The sequence below is a fragment of the Dermochelys coriacea genome, chromosome 7 (genome assembly GCF_009764565.3).
Source record: "Dermochelys coriacea isolate rDerCor1 chromosome 7, rDerCor1.pri.v4, whole genome shotgun sequence".
In the NCBI taxonomy this organism is placed as follows: domain Eukaryota; kingdom Metazoa; phylum Chordata; order Testudines; family Dermochelyidae; genus Dermochelys; species Dermochelys coriacea.
In genome coordinates this window covers 50,138,706-50,156,504 of record NC_050074.1, presented here as the reverse complement: position 1 = coordinate 50,156,504, position 17,799 = coordinate 50,138,706, and the positions used below count along the sequence as shown (strand labels likewise).

The 17,799-nt window shown below is 51.2% G+C and overlaps 2 long non-coding RNA genes across 2 annotated transcripts in view; both read left to right on the top strand.

The window, feature by feature from the left end:
- The window catches only part of LOC122460949, a 526,129-nt gene that overhangs the window by 366,343 nt on the left and 141,987 nt on the right, over window positions 1–17,799 (top strand). The gene's annotated exons all lie outside the window — the stretch shown is intronic.
- LOC122460948 overlaps window positions 14,338–17,799 on the top strand; it is a 30,492-nt gene continuing 27,030 nt past the window's right edge. The window contains exon 1 of the long non-coding RNA XR_006282597.1: window positions 14,338–14,508. This is a non-coding gene — a long non-coding RNA (uncharacterized LOC122460948). The remainder of the gene's footprint in view (window positions 14,509–17,799) is intronic.

The window sequence follows — 17,799 nt, the reverse complement described above, 5'->3', positions numbered from 1 at the left end:
CTGCCCCCGGAACCCCGAGTAAAGATGCGGGTGGGAAGTTCGGAAATAGACTTTTTAGTGGACTCTGGAGCCGCACGAACTGCCGTGAATCAACCCCTTCAGTTGCCGGTAGCAGACTCCCTTACCGTGGTGGGCGCCACAGGCAGAGGCACCAAGTGCCCAGTGTATGCCCCAGCGGAATGCGTTTTGGGAAATAGGACTATATCTCACAAGCTGGTCTATCTCCCCGAGTGCCGACGCCTCTGCTGGGATGGGATCTGCTTTGTCGCCTAGGCGCTACCTTGCAGTTTATTCAAGATGAAATAACCCTTACCCTACCCCCCGAGAATGCATGGATCATGACCCTTACAGTTGAGCCCTCAGCTATGCAAGCCCCAGAATGGAGCCTGTGGGAAGACCGGGTGTACCCTCTAGTGTGGGCAGCGGGGGTCCCAGGAAAAGCTACCCATCAAGTCCCTGTTAAGGTTCAGCTCCTGCCAGGAAAAGGCCCGGTGCGAGTAAAACAGTATTCAATTGCAAGGGAAGCCAGAGAAGGTTTACAGGACACTATAGATCGGTTCCTAACATATGGAATCCTCCGGCAATGCCAGTCAGCCTGGAACACTCCCATCCTGCCCGTACGAAAACCTGATGGCACGTATCGCTTGGTACAGGATCTGAGGGCGGTTAATGAACGGGTTAAAACTCTGCACCCCCTGGTTCCAAATCCGTATACCTTACTGGCTTCTGTAGGAGGCCAGTATACCCATTTTTCGGTCCTTGATTTGAAAGATGCGTTCTTCGCTACTCCCATAGATACCTCGTCCCAAGAAATCTTTTCTTTCGAGTGGGAGGACACAAAAAGGGTTAAAAAGCAACTATGCTGGACAGTATTGGCCCAGGGATTTAAAAATTCCCCCACCCTTTTTGGCCAGGCTTTGGCCAGGGATCTGGAAAAGTGGAACAACGAGGAGGGGGCTCTTCTTCTTCAATAGGTAGATGATTTGTTAATTGCTACAGTGGGCCTAACCCCATGCCTCAAAGCCACTGTGGGTCTCCTGAATTTATTGGCCTCCGAGGATATCGGGTATCGAGAAGCAAGGCTCAAATTGCCCTCCCAATGGTACAATTCCTGGGGTTCCACATAAGGCAGGGGGAGCGTCAGCTTTCCAATGAGAGGAAGGAGGCTGTCTGCCAGGTTCCCGTTCCCATTAATTGTAAATGCCTCAGAGCCTTCCTGGGCATGGCGGGGTTCTGTTGGATATGGATCCCGGAATTTGGACTGTGGGCTAGACCCCTGTATGATTGTGTTAAAGGAGCAGATCATGACCCCTTCTATTGGACCCCAGAGGCCGACAGGGCATTTAAAATCTTGAAAAGGAAGCTGATGGAAGCTCCGGCTCTGGGCCTCCCGGATCTCACTAAGCCGTTTCAGTTGTATGTACATGAACGGAAGGGGGTGACCCTAAGAGTGCTCACACAGTTGTTGGGAGCATGGAAACGTCCCGTGGCCTATTTCTCTAAGCAGCTGGACCAAGTGGCAAAGGGATGGCCAGCGTGCCTGCGGGCAGTTGCAGCCACAGCCCTGACGCTGGCTGAAACTGAGAAACTAACTTTGGGAGGGACAATACAGATATATACCCCTCATATGTTCCGAGCCTTATTGGATGCAAAGGGAGGTCTTTGGCTCACCCAGGCTCGGATGGCTAAGTACCAAGCTAAACTTCTAGAGAACTCTGAAGTCACCTTACAGTCTTGCCCCTCCCTTAACCCCGCCACCCTCTTACCGGAGACTGAGGAACAGGAACATAACTGTTTAGAGATCATAGATGCTCAATATTCTAGCCGGACTTAAAAGATATACCTCTCCTAAATCAGATCATGAGTGGTATACTGATGGTAGCAGCACTGTGATAAATGGGCAAAGGAGGGCGGGCTATGCTGTTGTAACCCTCCATGACACTGTGGAAGCCAAGGGTTTGCCTACTGGGACCTCTGCCCAGCTGGCTGAACTAGTCGCCCTCACCCGTGTGCTTGAACTGTCAAAAGGAAAGAGGGTCAATGTTTTTACCTATTCAAAATATGCCTTTGGAGTGCTACATGCTCATGCTGGCTTATGAAAGCAAAGGGGAATGCTGACAGCTCAAGGCTCCCCAGTCAAGTACGGGCCCCAAATCCTCCGGCTCCTAGAAGCCATACAACTCCCCTCGGAAGTGGCGGTGGTACACTGTAAAGCCCATCAAAGGGAAGATCAAGATGTGGCCAGGGGTAGCACCCGGGCAGATAGAGAGGCTAAGCATGCTGCCACTCTGATATCCCCTCAGACTGAGAATGCCCATATGCATGCCCTTATCCCATACGTGGGGGAGCTTCCAACCCCCCAGTACTCTGGAGAGGAGAGACAGTTAACCGACAAACTTGGTCTCCAGGAAAAGGAGGGATGGCTCCATTCCCTGGAAGGGAAGGTCCTTCTACCGAAGGGCCTAATCCAGCCAGTGTTACAGAAATTACATCAAACCACTCATGCTGGCAGGGAAGCACTTATCCAACTGATGGGAAAATACTTTGTAACTTCTGGACTCCAACCCCTGGTTACCCAGGTACAGGCGGACTGCTTAGTCTGCCAAAAGAATAACCCCCGACCAGGACATCCAGGGACACCCGCTGCTCTGGAACCCACTCTGGGCCCCGGACGGGTGTGGCAAATAGATTTTACTGAGTTTCCTCGGACCCAAGGGTACAAATATCTCCTTGTCTTAGTGGATCGATTCAGCGGATGGCCAGAAGCCTTCCCATGCCGCAATTGCACTGCCAGGACGGTGGCCCTTAAGTTTGTTAAGGAGGTCATTCCTCACTTCGGACTTCCCCAGTGGACGGAATCTGACAACGGGACACACTTCACATCAAAGATCATCCAAAGCATCTCGAATGCCTTGCAGATCCCCTGGAAACTCCATACGCCCTGGAGACCACAAGCCAGCGGCGTAGTAGAGCGTACCAATCAGACCCTTAAACGACATCTTTCAAAAGTCTGCCAAGAAGCCTCCCTGCGATGGCCTGATGCCTTACCCCTCATCCTGCTCCACATCCGCGCTCTCCCAAAGGGTAGATTAGGGCTTAGTCCCTTTGAAATTATGTTTGGGAGGCTATGGCCTATGAATGGCACACCGGTTCTGCCAGGGGAGTGGGAGCTGGGTAATGGTTTTTTGTCTCAGTATATGTGTTCCCTGTCTGCTGTTCTCTTATCTCTTCACAGGTATACTAAAGACTCCCAGCCTCTTCCCTTGGACTCTCCCGTCCACTCCTTACAGCCCGGCGACTCTGTGCTTGTTCGCACCTGGAAAGACGAGCCTCTCCAGGAAAAGTGGAGAGGACCCTACATCGTCCTGCTGATCTCCCATACGGCGGCAAAAGTCGAGGGACACAAGAACTGGATCCATCACTTGCATCTGAAGGCAGTACCCACCCCTTCATCAGCAGAGCAGTGGACCATCCACCGCGTTGACTCCTCATCTAGTGACAATCTCGGGCTAAAGTTACTGTTTAAGAGACACAAACAGTGGGCACCTTAGCGCCAAAATGGGCCCACTCAAAAACTGGAAACCCTGGACCGGGAGGACCCCGGTAATAATTAATCGTGTAACCCTGTTATTTTCTATGCTGTTATTTCTAAACTGTGCATATTGGGAACATAAATCCTTTGTTTTACTTGCGCACCATGTTGCTACTTTAACAAACCAAACTGATTGCTGGGTGTGTGCTCCACTCCACTTTCCCCCAGAACAGGAGTGCCCCTTGTCATGCTGCCCTTAACCCTAGCAGAATTAGCCGCCACCAAAGTGCAGGAAAGTAGAAATCGAACTGACTCACCGTTCTGGGATAAGATCTCTTTGCAGCAAGCTACCTACCAGGATCAGGAGTATTCAGTTGCAGTGCTCACTGAGGGAGTGTTTTGTTTTACCCAAAACCAATCTGATCACTATAGGCATCCTGTGGGAAGGAGCTCCTGTGTTATTACACAGTGGGCCGATGGACATTGGATAAAAACTGAGAGGGGAGGTCAACAGTGTGGATGTAATGGTTCCTCCCCTTTTGGGGAAACTCTTATGAATGATTCTTCCACAAAAGGAGGGTCAGGAAATATAAATTGCCGTTCAGTTAATATTTCCACTATAGCAGGCCAATGGTGGGTTTGCAGCAGTCCTTATGGTGAGAGCAATTTGAACAGCACAATTAGGAATACCCCCCCTTGTACTCAATCGGGAGGATGGGAAACCCCCCTGGGAGCATATGAATTGTTTGGAAAAGTGGCCTTAAATATCCCAGGAATCCCTCTAAGAAACAGTCCTTACTGGGCCCTACAGGGTCACTATTTTGTATGTGGCCGAAAGGCTTACAAGGTATAGCCAGCCAATTGGACAGGTAGCTGTTACATAGCTTATGGAGTTCCTTATCTTTCAATAACCATCACACTGCCCAAAGGAAAGATTAGGAATACCCGAGATACCTCTGTTGAGTCACGAGAAGAGACCCTGCGGTGACTCAATGCGGCCTTGGAGGGCAATGCTAAGAATCCCCTCACAACTGAAAAGCTTACAGGGTGCTCCATACTGGGAATTGTGCCACTGATTACCAGGCCAGCCATAGCATGCATAGGCCGCTATATTGTAAGGCTTCAAATGGTGCTTGAAAAAGTAGCCTTAGAATTAGAGGACTCGATTTGTGATCTAGGGTCAGCAGTAGTAACATTAAATAAGGAGATACAGCAGCTCAGAACGTATTCCCTCCAAAACAGGCTGGCCTTGGACTACCTTTTGGCATCCCAAGGGAGTGTTTGTGCCCTTGTTGGGTCCCGATGTTGTGTATATGTAAATGACAGCAGTTATGAGATTTATGATAAGGTAGTACAGGCTGAGGCCCATGCCCAAGCCGGAGCACAGGCTGCCTACACTGCCCCCGAGAGTGATTGGTTGCAAACCTTGTTTTCAGGCTGGGGTTTGTCTTGGTGGTTTATTTAGTCTGTTGTAGAAAAGTTTTCTTCCTGTCTTAATCGTACTGATGGTGTTATGTTGTGCAATATCATGTGTCAGAGCCCTTGTAAAAAACATGGCAATGCATTCCCTTCAGGGCTACCACAAAGTGCTTATGCAAAGTCCCCTTATAAAAAGATAAGAGCCCAAGTGAGAAAACTCAGAGACAAGGCTGTTGAGTATTCTCAAAGGAGGGAGTTGTTGGGGACACCGGGCATGGCCACGAGGTAACTCAAGGGGATGGAAGACCATGAAACATAAAAAAGAAGCTTACAAGAAGTGGAAGGTTGGACATATGACCAGGGAAGAGTATAAAAATATTGCTCGGGCATGTAGGAAAGATATCAGGAGGGCCAAATCGCACCTGGAGCTGCAGCTAGCAAGAGATGTCAAGAGTAACAAGAAGGGTTTCTTCAGGTATGTTGGCAACAAGAAGAAAGCCAAGGAAAGTGTGGGCCCCTTACTGAATGAGGGAGGCAAGCTAGTGACAGAGGATGTGGAAAAAGCTAATGTACTCAATGCTTTTTTTGCCTCTGTTTTCACTAACAAGGTCAGCTCCCAGACTGCTGTGCTGGGCATCACAAAATGGGGAAGAGATGGCCAGCCCTCTGTAGAGATAGAGGTGGTTAGGGACTATTTAGAAAAGCTGGACGTGCACAAGTCCATGGGGCCGGACGAATTGCATCCGAGAGTGCTGAGGGAATTGGCGGCTGTGATTGCAGAGCCCTTGGCCATTATCTTTGAAAACTCGTGGCGAACGGGGGAAGTCCCGGATGACTGGAAAAAGGCTAATGTAGTGCCCATCTTTAAAAAAGGGAAGAAGGAGGATCCTGGGAACTACAGGCCGGTCAGCCTCACCTCAGTCCCTGGAAAAATCATGGAGCAGGTCCTCAAAGAATCAATCCTGAAGCACTTAGAGGAGAGGAAAGTGATCAGGAACAGTCAGCATGGATTCACCAAGGGAAGGTCATGCCTGACTAATCTAATCGCCTTTTATGATGAGATTACTGGTTCTGTGGATGAAGGGAAAGCAGTGGATGTATTGTTTCTTGACTTTAGCAAAGCTTTTGACACGGTCTCCCACAGCATTCTTGTCAGCAAGTTAAGGAAGTATGGGCTGGATGAATGCACTATAAGGTGGGTAGAAAGCTGGCTAGATTGTCGGGCTCAACGGGTAGTGATCAATGGCTCCATGTCTAGTTGGCAGCCGGTGTCAAGTGGAGTGCCCCAGGGGTCGGTCCTGGGGCCCGTTTTGTTCAATATCTTCATAAATGATCTGGAGGATGGTGTGGATTGCACTCTCAGCAAATTTGCGGATGATACTAAACTGGGAGGAGTGGTAGATACGCTGGAGGGGAGGGATAGGATACAGAAGGACCTAGACAAATTGGAAGATTGGGCCAAAAGAAATCTAATGAGGTTCAATAAGGATAAGTGCAGGGTCCTGCACTTAGGATGGAAGAATCCAATGCACCGCTACAGACTAGGGACCGAATGGCTCGGCAGCAGTTCTGCGGAAAAGGACCTAGGGGTGACAGTGGACGAGAAGCTGGATATGAGTCAGCAGTGTGCCCTTGTTGCCAAGAAGGCCAATGGCATTTTGGGATGTATAAGTAGGGGCATAGCGAGCAGATCGAGGGACGTGATCGTTCCCCTCTATTCGACACTGGTGAGGCCTCATCTGGAGTACTGTGTCCAGTTTTGGGCCCCACACTACAAGAAGGATGTGGATAAATTGGAAAGAGTACAGCGAAGGGCAACAAAAATGATTAGGGGTCTAGAGCACATGACTTATGAGGAGAGGCTGAGGGAGCTGGGATTGTTTAGTCTGCAGAAGAGAAGAATGAGGGGGGATTTGATAGCTGCTTTCAACTACCTGAAAGGGGGTTTCAAAGAGGATGGCTCTAGACTGTTCTCAATGGTAGCAGATGACAGAACGAGGAGTAATGGTCTCAAGTTGCAATGGGGGAGGTTTAGATTGGATATTAGGAAAAACTTTTTCACTAAGAGGGTGGTGAAACACTGGAATGCGTTACCTAGGGAGATGGTAGAATCTCCTTCCTTAGAGGTTTTTAAGGTCAGGCTTGACAAAGCCCTGGCTAGGATGATTTAACTGGGACTTGGTCCTGCTTTGAGCAGGGGGTTGGACTAGATGACCTTCTGGGGTCCCTTCCAACCCTGATATTCTATGATTCTATGATTCTATGATTCATGAGTGTCGATGAAGCCCCCTCGCTCTAGGTCCAGATGGTTCCCCCTTCCCTTTTCTGCCCAGAGATACTCACAGAGGTCACACTGAGAAGTTTGCAACAGTGTATTGCAGGCGCAGACTGGCTGGAGCAAGATTAAGTCAAGCAGGACAGGAATGTTAGATAATGCTGAACAAACAACTCCATATATGGGGGAATAGATGATAAGAGGAAGAAGGGGGAACTGGCTGGTATACCGGATTGGCTATATGGATACTCAGGGCAGCTTGATATTGGATAAGTATGCTAAAGAATGAATATATAAAATATGTGTGACTGCTTGCACTGGTGTGCAGGATTTGAGATTGTTGTCTCCTTGTACCGCTTGAAGCTTCAAATAAACTTTTGTACTTCTCCACCCCGTTGTGATTATTGGGCGACGCACACTGGGCAATGAATCCAACTGTTGCATGCCTCGGGCTTTTGTGCCAGCAACATTAATAACAAGAATTTTAGTTATAAACTGGGGACGCATCAATTAGAAGTAATGGAGGCGGAGAAGGACCTTGGAGTATTGGTTGACCACAGGATGACTGTGAGCCTCCAATGTGATATGGCCATGAAAAAATCTAATGGGGTCTTGGGATGCATCAGGCAAGATATTTCCAGTAGAGATAAGGAGGTGTTAGTACCATTATACAAGGCATTGGTGAGACCTCATCTGGAATACTGTGTGCAGTTCTGGTCTCCCATGTTTAAAAAGGAAGAATTCAAACTGGAACAGGTACAGAGAAGGGCTACTAGGATGATCCGAGGAATGGAAAACCTGTCTTATGAAAGGAGACTCAAGGAGCTTGGCTTGTTTAGCCTAACCAAAAGAAGGTTGAGGGGAGATATGATTACTCTCTATAAATATATCAGATGGATAAATACCGGAGAGGGAGAGGAATTATTTAAGCTCAGTACCAATGTGGAGACAGGAACAAATGGATATAAACTGGCCATCGGGAAGTTTAGACTTGAAATTAGATGAAGATTTCTAACCCTCAGAGGACTGAAGTTCTGGAACAGCCTTCCAAGGGGAGCAGTGGGGGCAAAAGGCCTATCTGGCTTCAAGATTAAACTCAATAAGTTTATGGAGGAGATGGTATGATGGGATAACATAATTTTGGCAATTAATTGATTTTTAACTATTCATGGTAAATAGGCCCTGTCATAAATATAAAGGGAAAGCTAACCACCTTTAAATCCCTCCTGGCCAGAGGAAAAAACTCTTTTACCTGTAAAGGGTTAAGAAGCTAAAGATAACCTCGCTGGCACCTGACAAAAATGACCAATGAGGAGACAAGATACTTTCAAAGCTGGCCAGGGTGGGGGGGGAGGAAACAAAGGTTCTCTCTGTCTGTGTATTGCCTTTGCCGGGACCAGAGCAGGAATGCAGGTCAGAACTCTTGTAAAGGGTTAATAAGCAATCTAGTTAGATATGCATTAGTTTCTGTTTTATTTAAATGGCTGATAAAATAAGTTGTGCTGAATGGAATGTATATTCCTGTTTTTGTGTCTTTTTGTAACTTAAGGTTTTGTCTAGAGGGATTCTATATGTTTTGAATCTGATTACCTGTAAGGTATTTACCATCCTGATTTTACAGAGGTGATTCTTTTACTTTTTCTTCAATTAAAATTCTTCTTTTAAGAACCTGATTGCTTTTTCATTGTTCTTAAGATCCAAGGGTTTGGATCTGTGTTCACCTATGGAAATTGGTGAGGATTTTTATCAAGCCTTCTCCAGGAAAGGGGGTGTAGGGCTTGGGGGCGATTTTGGGGGAAAAGATGTTTCCAAGCAGGCTCTTTCCCGGTTATATTTTGTTAGATGCTTGGTGGTGGTAGCAATAAAGTCCAGGGACAAAAGTTAAAATAGCTGGTACGTTGCGGAAGTTTTAACCTAAACTGGTAAAAATAATCTTAGGGGGTTTTTCATGCAGGTCCCCTCATCTGTACCCTAGAGTTCAGAGTGGGGAAGAAACCTTGACAGGCCCAATGGCTTGTGATGGGATGTTAGATGGGGTGGGATCTGAGTTACTACAGAGAATTCTTTCCTGGGTATCTGGCTGGTGAATCTTGCTCACATGCTCAGGGTTCAGCTGATCGCCATATTTCGGGTCGGGAAGGAATTTTCCTCCAGGGCAGATTGGAAGAGGCACTGGGGGGTTTTCGCCTTTCTCTGTAGCATGGGGCACAGGTCACTTGCTGGAGGATTCTCTGCACCTTGAAGTCTTTAAACCATGATTTGAGGACTTCAATAGTTCAGACATATGGGAGAGGTTTATCGCAGGAGTGGGTGGGTGAGATTCTGTGGCCTGCATTGTGCAGGAAGTCAGACTAGATGATCATAATGGTCCCTTCTGACCTTAATATCTATGATTCTATGAGACCAGAGAGCCAGCAGAGTGGAGGCAGCATGGAGCTGCAGGGGAGAGGGAGGGACACTCCAGGGTCCGTGGGAGGTGCATGGGGGAGCAAGTGGGGCCTGGGGAACACTCTGGGGAGGCATGTGGGGATGGCAGGCAGGGCCAGGGGAGAGACCCGGCCCCAAACATTGGTGGAGCCCAGGCACCAAGGGCCCATATATCTCGCCGCCTCTGGCAGGAGAGGCATCTAGAAGTGGCAAGGAGGCCACAGGGTGCTAAGGGAGTGTTACAGGAGCTGTTGCGTGCAGTGCTCTTTGCCTTCAACTCCTGGGCCTGTGCGCTGTGATGGACTAACCTGGAGGGAATGAAGATGTGGCTAGCTCCTTGTCTAGGGGTGAGGGGCTTAGTCTGCAGGCCAGCCCCTGGAGGTAGAAGGTGCAGTTCCCAGGGGTGGTGTGTGCATGTGAGCAGCAGCCAGCACTTGGATGCTCTCCGCTAAAGGCCAGTGCATTGCCAACCTCCTTTGCACATCCCCACCCCCTCCATCTACCCTGGATAGAGCCTGAGCCACTCGCTCTCCACCCCTTGCCTTATTTCAGCCTGCATTGTGATGGCAGATGTGTAGCCGAGCATCCTGACACTGTCCCTGTGGTGCTGGGTGTCTCACAGGCCAGCGAGAGCATTGAATCTAGAAGGACCCCACACCCAAGGGGGCCGTGGTGAGAATGGGGAGGGGGGAAGACTGGAGACAGCTGGAGGCTGCACTCCCATAGACCATGCTGAGCTGAAACAGGATTGCAGGGGCAACCCCCACCTCCAAGTGCCAGGCTGGCAGGACAGCAGGGAGATGGAATCACTGGCGGCTCTTGAGGAGATGTTGGGTCATTCTTGCCCCCGGAGTTCCGCTCACACTCACAGGCACTTTCTAAGGGGCATGGATTATTCACCATTGGTATGGTAATCCCAAGTCCCCAGTCAGGAATCAGGCCCCTGTGTGCTTGGAGCTGTACAGACAAGTAACTGCCAGTGGGATTGGGGAGCAGAGAGTGAGTGGGGAGGGGGTGGAAGGAGTGGTGTGGGAGGGGTCTCAAGGATCATGAGGGGAACTATGCCCCAATGAGGTGGGAATGTGGGAGTGCATCTCCCCCGCTCTGAGCTGCTAGGACCCCTCTAACCTGACATCTTGTAGCTGCAGCCCTCGACTTTCCCCTTTGTCCCCCCATCAGCAGCATGGCAGCGCCCAGCAGGAGACTCCCAGCCCTCACTCCCTGGTGGGCCCCTGCTGTCCCCACTCACAGAGAATTTGCCCACCCCCCTTCCAACAGCCAGCAGGAGGTGCCCAGAGGCTGTGGAACCTCTCACCTGGGGTGGAGCGGGGAGTGCTTCCCCAAGAGGCCCATCCCCCTCTATCACCCTGCTGCCAACCCATGGGCTCGACCACTGAGCCAGGCCTCTTTCCGGGCAGTGTGGCTCTGCCTGCTGGGTCGGGCAGGCTGGATGGGAGCAGCATGTGCCCCCATGTGTGCCCAGCGGACAGGGACACGTCCAGTCGTGCCAACATCTGCCAAGGCAGGATGGGACCACACAGATCTTCGGCACCTCTGCGGTGTGGGCCTTGTCACCAGCCCTGGCCCAGCAGCTGGGGGATTGCCAGGAAGCCCCTCCTAGGGGATGGGGCTTGTTCAGCCAGAGGTGACTCACCACTGGGAATGTGGGCATCACTGGGTGTTCAAAATAACCATGGCAACAACCAGGCAATCAGCAGTAATTGCAGCAGTGATTGCCATGGCAACTGGGAAAAACAAACTGAATTAGCTCCCATTTTAGGCAGCAAAATTGGCCCTTCTGCCCTTGCCAAGCCTGCGTGCTGGATGGGGGAGGGGTGACAGGTGCCTCCAGCCCTCAGGGATAGCACTGAGCCACTGACTCCCAGGGACCTTCATGTGCAGAGGGAGAGACCAGGCTGGAGCACCTATGGTTATCCAAAAAGAAAAGGAGTACACGGCTGCTACTCTGAAGCCTATGGTTATCCAGTAACCCAGCCTGCGGGAAGAAGGGGGGTTGAGCAAAGCTGGGGAGTGGGCGGGGATGGGTGGGGTGGTATAAGGCACAATGGGAAGTGTATGGGAAGGGGAAGCGGGGAGTATACAGTAGGATGGCCAGCATATTCAGAGGGGGAGGGGTGAGCCGGAGGATAAAGGGTACGATGGGCAGTGTGTTCCGGGAGGGAGTGGGAGTGGGAGGTATAGGGCCCAAAGGGAAGTGTGTTCCAGGGGAGAGGGGGAGCCGGGGAGCATAGGTCATGATGGGCAGTGTGTTCCGGGGGGGAGGTGGAGCCGAGGGGTATAGGGCAGTGTATTCTGGCAGGGAGAGGGATCTGGGGGGTATAGGCCATGATGGGCAGTGTGTTTCATGGGGGAGGGGGAAGCAGGGGCATAGGGCACGATGGGCAGTGTGTTCCAGGGGAAGGGGAAGCGGGGGGAAAAAGGCATGATGAGTAGTGTGTTCTGGGAGGAAAGGGGAGAGCTGGGGGTATAGGGTACGATGGGCAGTTTGTTCCGGGAGGAAGGGGGAACCAGGGGTATAGGGCACAATGGGCAGTTTGTTCCGGGAGGAACGGGGAACTAGGGGTATAGGGCACGATGGGCAGTGAGTTCCAGAGAGCGAGGGGGGAGCGGAGGGTATAGGGCATGATAGGAAATGTGTTCCAAGGGGGAGCGGGGAGCCGGGGGTAATAGCACATGATGGGCAGTGTGTTCAGGGGGGGAGGGGCAGCCAGGGGTAAAGGGCATGATGGGCAGTGTGTTCCGGGGGGAAGGGGAGACCTGGGGGTATAGGGCAGGATTGGCAGTGTGTTCTGGGGGGGAGAGGTGTGAAAGAGGGAGTCAGGGGTATAGGGCACGATGGGCAGTATGCTCCAGTGGTGAGGGAAAGATGGGAGTATAGGGCACGATGTGCAGTCTGTTCTGGGAGGGAGAGTACCAGGGGTATAGATGGGAAGGATGTTCCATGGGGGAGGGAGAAGCCATGGGATATAGGGCTCGATGGGGCGTGTGTTCTGGGTGGGAAGAGGGAATGGGGGTATAGGGCATGATGGGCACTGTGTTCTGCTGGGGAGAAAAGGAAGCCAGGGGTATAGGGCACAATGGGCAGTATGTTCCAGGGAGCGGGAGGAACAGGGGATGGCACAGGGAATGAGGGGCAGTGTGTTCTGGGGGGAGGGAGCAGCAGAGGAGGGTATAGAGGACGATGGGTAGTGTGTTCTAGGGGGCAGGAGTTGAGCTGAGGGGAATAGGGTACAAGGGGCAATGTGGTCTGGGGGGATGGGGAGCAGGGGGTATAGGGCATGTGGGCAGTGTTGTCCGGGAGGGAGGGAGAGTGAGGGGGTATAGGGCATGATGCGCAGTGTGTTCCGGGTGTGGGGGAGGGTATAGGACATGATTGGCAGTGTTGTTTGAGGGGGTGGGGGACCTGGGGATATAGGGCAGTATGAGCAGTGTGTTCTGGAGAGGAGGGGGCGCCGGGGGGTATGGGCACTATGTGCAGTGCGTTGTGCAAGGGTGGGGGGAGCCGGCAGGTATAGGGAACGATGGGCAGTATGTTTTGGGGTGTAGCGGGAATTGAGGGTATAGGGCACAATAGGAAGTGTGTCCCTGAGGCAGGGGGAGCTGGGGGGTATAGGGCAGGATGTGCAGTGTGTCCCTGGCGGGAGGAGGGTAAATGGGATGATGGTGGGTGAGTTCCAGTGGGGCGGGGGGAGCTGGGGGTACAGGGCAAGATGTGTAGTGAGTTCCAGGGGAGGAGTGGGAGCCAGGGGGTATAGAGCACGTTGGGCAGTGTGTTCTGGAGGGCATGGGAGAGCTGGGGGTATAGGCCATGATGGGCAGTGTGTTTTCGGGTGGGGGAGAGAGGGAGTCAGGGGTATAGGACATGATGGGCAGTGTGTTCCGGGCGGAAGGGAGGAGCAGGGGAGGGTATAGGGCACGATGGGCAGTCTGTTCTGGGGGAGAGGGAGGAGCGGAGGAGGGTATAGGGCACGATGGGCAGTTTGTTCCAGGGGACAAGTGGGAGCAGTGGGTACAGGGCATGATGGGTAGTGTTGTCTGGAGGGAAGTGGGGAGCCGGGTGTGACATTATTGACATTAACTGTGACTGTATAGATCATTGTTGCAACCAAGGTCCTATAGTTGCATGAAATCGTGTACAAAGGATGTCCAGTAAGGTGTCTATGGAAAGGTTATGATCTGCTAGTTATGATTATGCTATCTGTATGTATGTATCAATTTTGTAGTTGAAATTATGAATATTGGCTATGTACTTGTATCTCAACGTGTTTGATTCTAAGTAGCATTAGTGAAGCATTTGGTCAGCATCTTGAGAAAGGAATTTTTATATCCTCTGCCATGTGGAAGGAAAGCCCTTTGTTCTTACTGTGGAAAATCACAGCAGCAAGATGGAGTTTGGAGTCACATGGGCAAGTCACATGTCCATGCATAACTCAGTTCTTTACAGGGAGAGTGGCCATTGCTCACATGCTACCTTGAATGTTCCCAGGAAGACCTCTCATGTGGATTGGAGACTCCCAACAGACCTTGGGAGTCTCCAATCCACGAGAGGTCTTCCTGGGAACATTCAAGGTAGCATGTGAGCAATGGCCACTCTCCCTGTAAAGAACTGAGTTATGCATGGACATGTGACTTGCCCATGTGACTCCAAACTCCATCTTGCTGCTGTGATTTTCCACAGTAAGAACAAAGGGCTTTCCTTCCACATGGCAGAGGATATAAAATGCCATGGAAACCCCTCCATTTTGTCTTCAGTCCTACTTCTTACCTCTGGAGGAACTTTGCTGCAAACTTAAGCTCTGAACAAAGGCCTAAATGACCCATCCAAGCTGTGGATGTACTTGATCTGAACCTGCATTTATTCCGTCACTACTACGAGCCTGAACCAAGAACTTTGCCATTACTCTATGTAATTGATTCCATTTAACCAGTTTTAACTCATCTATATTTCTTTTTTTTTATGAATAAACCTTTAGATTTTAGATTCTAAAGGACTGGCAACAGTGTGATTTGTGGGTAAGATCTGACTTGTATATTGACCTGGGTCTGGGGCTTGGTCCTTTGGGATTGGGAGAACCATTTTTCTTTTACTTGGATGTTGGTTTTCATAACCATTTGTCCCCATAAGGAGGTGGTGATACAAGGGAACTGGAGTATCTAAGGGCTTGTATGACTTTGGTTAGCCAGTGGGGTAAAACCAAAGTCCTCTCTGTTTGGCTGCTTTGGTGTGCCTAAGTAATAAAGGACACCAGCATTGGGCTTTAACTGCCCTACTCTAAGCAATTTGTCCTGAATTGATACTCTCAGTTTTGTCCCGCCAGAGGCCGCATCATTACACTGGGGGATATAGATGGGCAGTGTGTTCTGTGGGGATGGATTGCCGGGGAGTATAGGGCACGATGGGCAGTGTTTTCCGGGGTGGAGGGGCAGCCAGGGGTGTAGGGCACGATGGGCGCTGTGTTCCAGAGGGGAGGGGAGTGGGGGATATAGCGCACAATGGGCAGTGTTTTCTGGGGGAGACGGGGGACTGTGGGGTATAGGGCATGATGGGAAGACCGTTTGGTGGTGCGTTAGTGGAGCAAGTGCCTTGTTCCCCAGGAGATCGATGGGAGGAAGGTCAATGGATACTGGGACACGGGCATTGAGGTGACGCTAGCCCAGCCTGAGGTGGTGGCCCTAGATTGGGTGGTGCCCCATACCTACCTTACCCTGATGGGCATGAGCGGTACCCCATTCCAGGTGCCTATGGCGAGGGTACATCTGAAATGAGCCAAGGAGGACCCCAAGGATGTGGGGGCGCACCATCATTTGCCCACTGAAGTGTCAATGGGGGGTGACCTAGAGGATTGGCCAAGCAATCCCCAGAATGCCCTAGTCGTGAGCCACAGTCAGCGACATCAGGGAGGGTACCTCACCGGCGGCACAGGATCCTACCCTGGTGGGGAGGGAGTGCCCAGGCACAAGGCTCAGAGCGCTGCGGCTTCAGACCCAGCCAGTGAGAGGGAGCAGGCCCCCATCCCTTCCCCAGCCGCTGAGTTCCAGGCTGAGTTTCAAAAAGATCCCTCCTTGCAGAAGCTAAGGGACTTGGCTGGCCTCAGTGTGGCACAGACCATGGGGAAGGGCTGCCAGGAGAGGTTCCTGTGGGAGAAAGGATTCCTGTACCGAGAAAGGGCTCCCCGAGGGGAAGTGGAGTCATGGGGGATCCAGAGGCAGCTGGCGGTCCCCCAGAAGTACTGCCTCAAGCTACTGTATCTGGCCCATGACATCCCTTCTCAGGACACCAGGGAATCTGGAATACCAGGCAGAGGCTGCTACAGAATGTTTACTGGCCTGGAATCTTTAATACTGTCCAACAGTATTGAAGATCCTGTGACCCCTGTCAGGAAGTGGGGAAGGCTCAGGACAAGGGGAAAGCAGTGTTGAAACCTTTGCCCATCATAGAGGAGCCTTTTCAGAAGGTGGCTGTGGGCATAGTGGGGCCTCTCAGCAAGACGATCTGATTGGGGAAGAAATACATTCTGGTGGTGGTAGATTTCACTACCTGTTACCCCGAGGCAGTGGCCTTGTCTTCTATCAAAACAGACACAGTGGCAGATGCACGGCTGACCATTTTCAGCCAAGTAGGGTTCCCCAAGGAAGTCTTGACAGACCAGGGATCCAACTTCATGTCAGCCCTGCTCCGGTGTTTGTGGGAGAAATGTGGGGTCTGGCACATCTGGGCCTCAGTATATCACCCCCAGTCCAGTGGGCTGGTGGAGAGGTTCAATAGAACTCTAAACATGATGCTGAAAACATTTATGAACCAGCATCCGCAGGATTGGGACAAGTATTTACCTCACCTGCTGTTCATATACAGGGAAGTGCCCAGGAGTCTACTGGATTTTTGCCTTTTGAACAGCTATACAGAAGCAGGATAATGGGGCCTCTGGGCCTGATGAGAGATGAATGGGAAGGGAAGGCCACTCCTGATGGAGAATCAGTGATGGAGTATGTCTTGACCTTCCGAGAAAGACTTGCTGAACTCATGGGTTTAGCCAAGGAGAATCTGGCCAGAGCCCAGAGGAATCAGAAGGTCTGGTATGATCGCATGGCACGAGCCCACGCCTACGCCACCGGGGATCACCCCCGTGAGAAAAAGCAAACTACAAGCCACCTGGGAAAGCTCTTTCAAGGCTGTTAAGCAACTAAATGAGGTAAACTATGTGGTGGAACTGTCTAACCGGACACACTGTCACCAGGTGTACCATTAATATGATGAAGTTATATGATGATGGGGAATGTGGTGTTGGCCGTGTGTAGGCATTGAGAGGAGCAGGGAGATGACCCTTCAGTAGATCTATTCCCTGAGACAGGAGCTGGCTCCTCCCTGGAAATAATTCTCCTCTCTGACAGGATCGCATCCTCCTATAAGATGCTCCCGCTTCCAAGTCACAGGGAAAACTGCTCAGGACCTGGAAAGAGAGGTCAATGACATGCTGGCTTTGGGCGTGATCCAGCCATCTTCCAGCCCTTGGGCCTCTCCTGTGGTGTTGGTCCCCAAAAAGGATGGGTTGATCTGGTTCCGTGTAGACTATCGGAAGGTTAATGCCATCACAGTGTCTGATGCCTACCCCATGCCCAGGACTGACGAGCTCCTAGACAAGTTGGGAGGAGCTTGCTACCTTACCACTATGGATCTTATAAAGGGCTACTGGCAAGTGCCACCGGATGCAAATGGCAGGCTGAAATCTGCCTTTATCACCCCTCTGGGGCTCTATGAGTTCCTGGCCCTGCCTTTCAGCCTCAAGGGGCGCCTGCTACCTTCCAGCGTCTGGTGGATCAGCTACTGAGGGGGATGGAGAGTTTTGCTGTGGCGTATATTGATGACATCTGTGTCTTTAGCCAGACCCGGGAGGACCATGTGTGCCAGGTTAAACAAGTGCTGGACCGACTCCAGGAGGTTGGGCTTACCATAAAAGCTGAGACGTGCAAGGTGGGGATGGCCAAATAGGGTGACCAGTCAGCAAGTGCGAAAAATCGGGACAAGGGGTGGGGGGTAATAGGTGCCTATATAATACAAAGCCCCAAATATCGAGACTGTCCCTATAAAATCGGGACATCTGGTCACCCTATGGCTGAAGTATGTTAC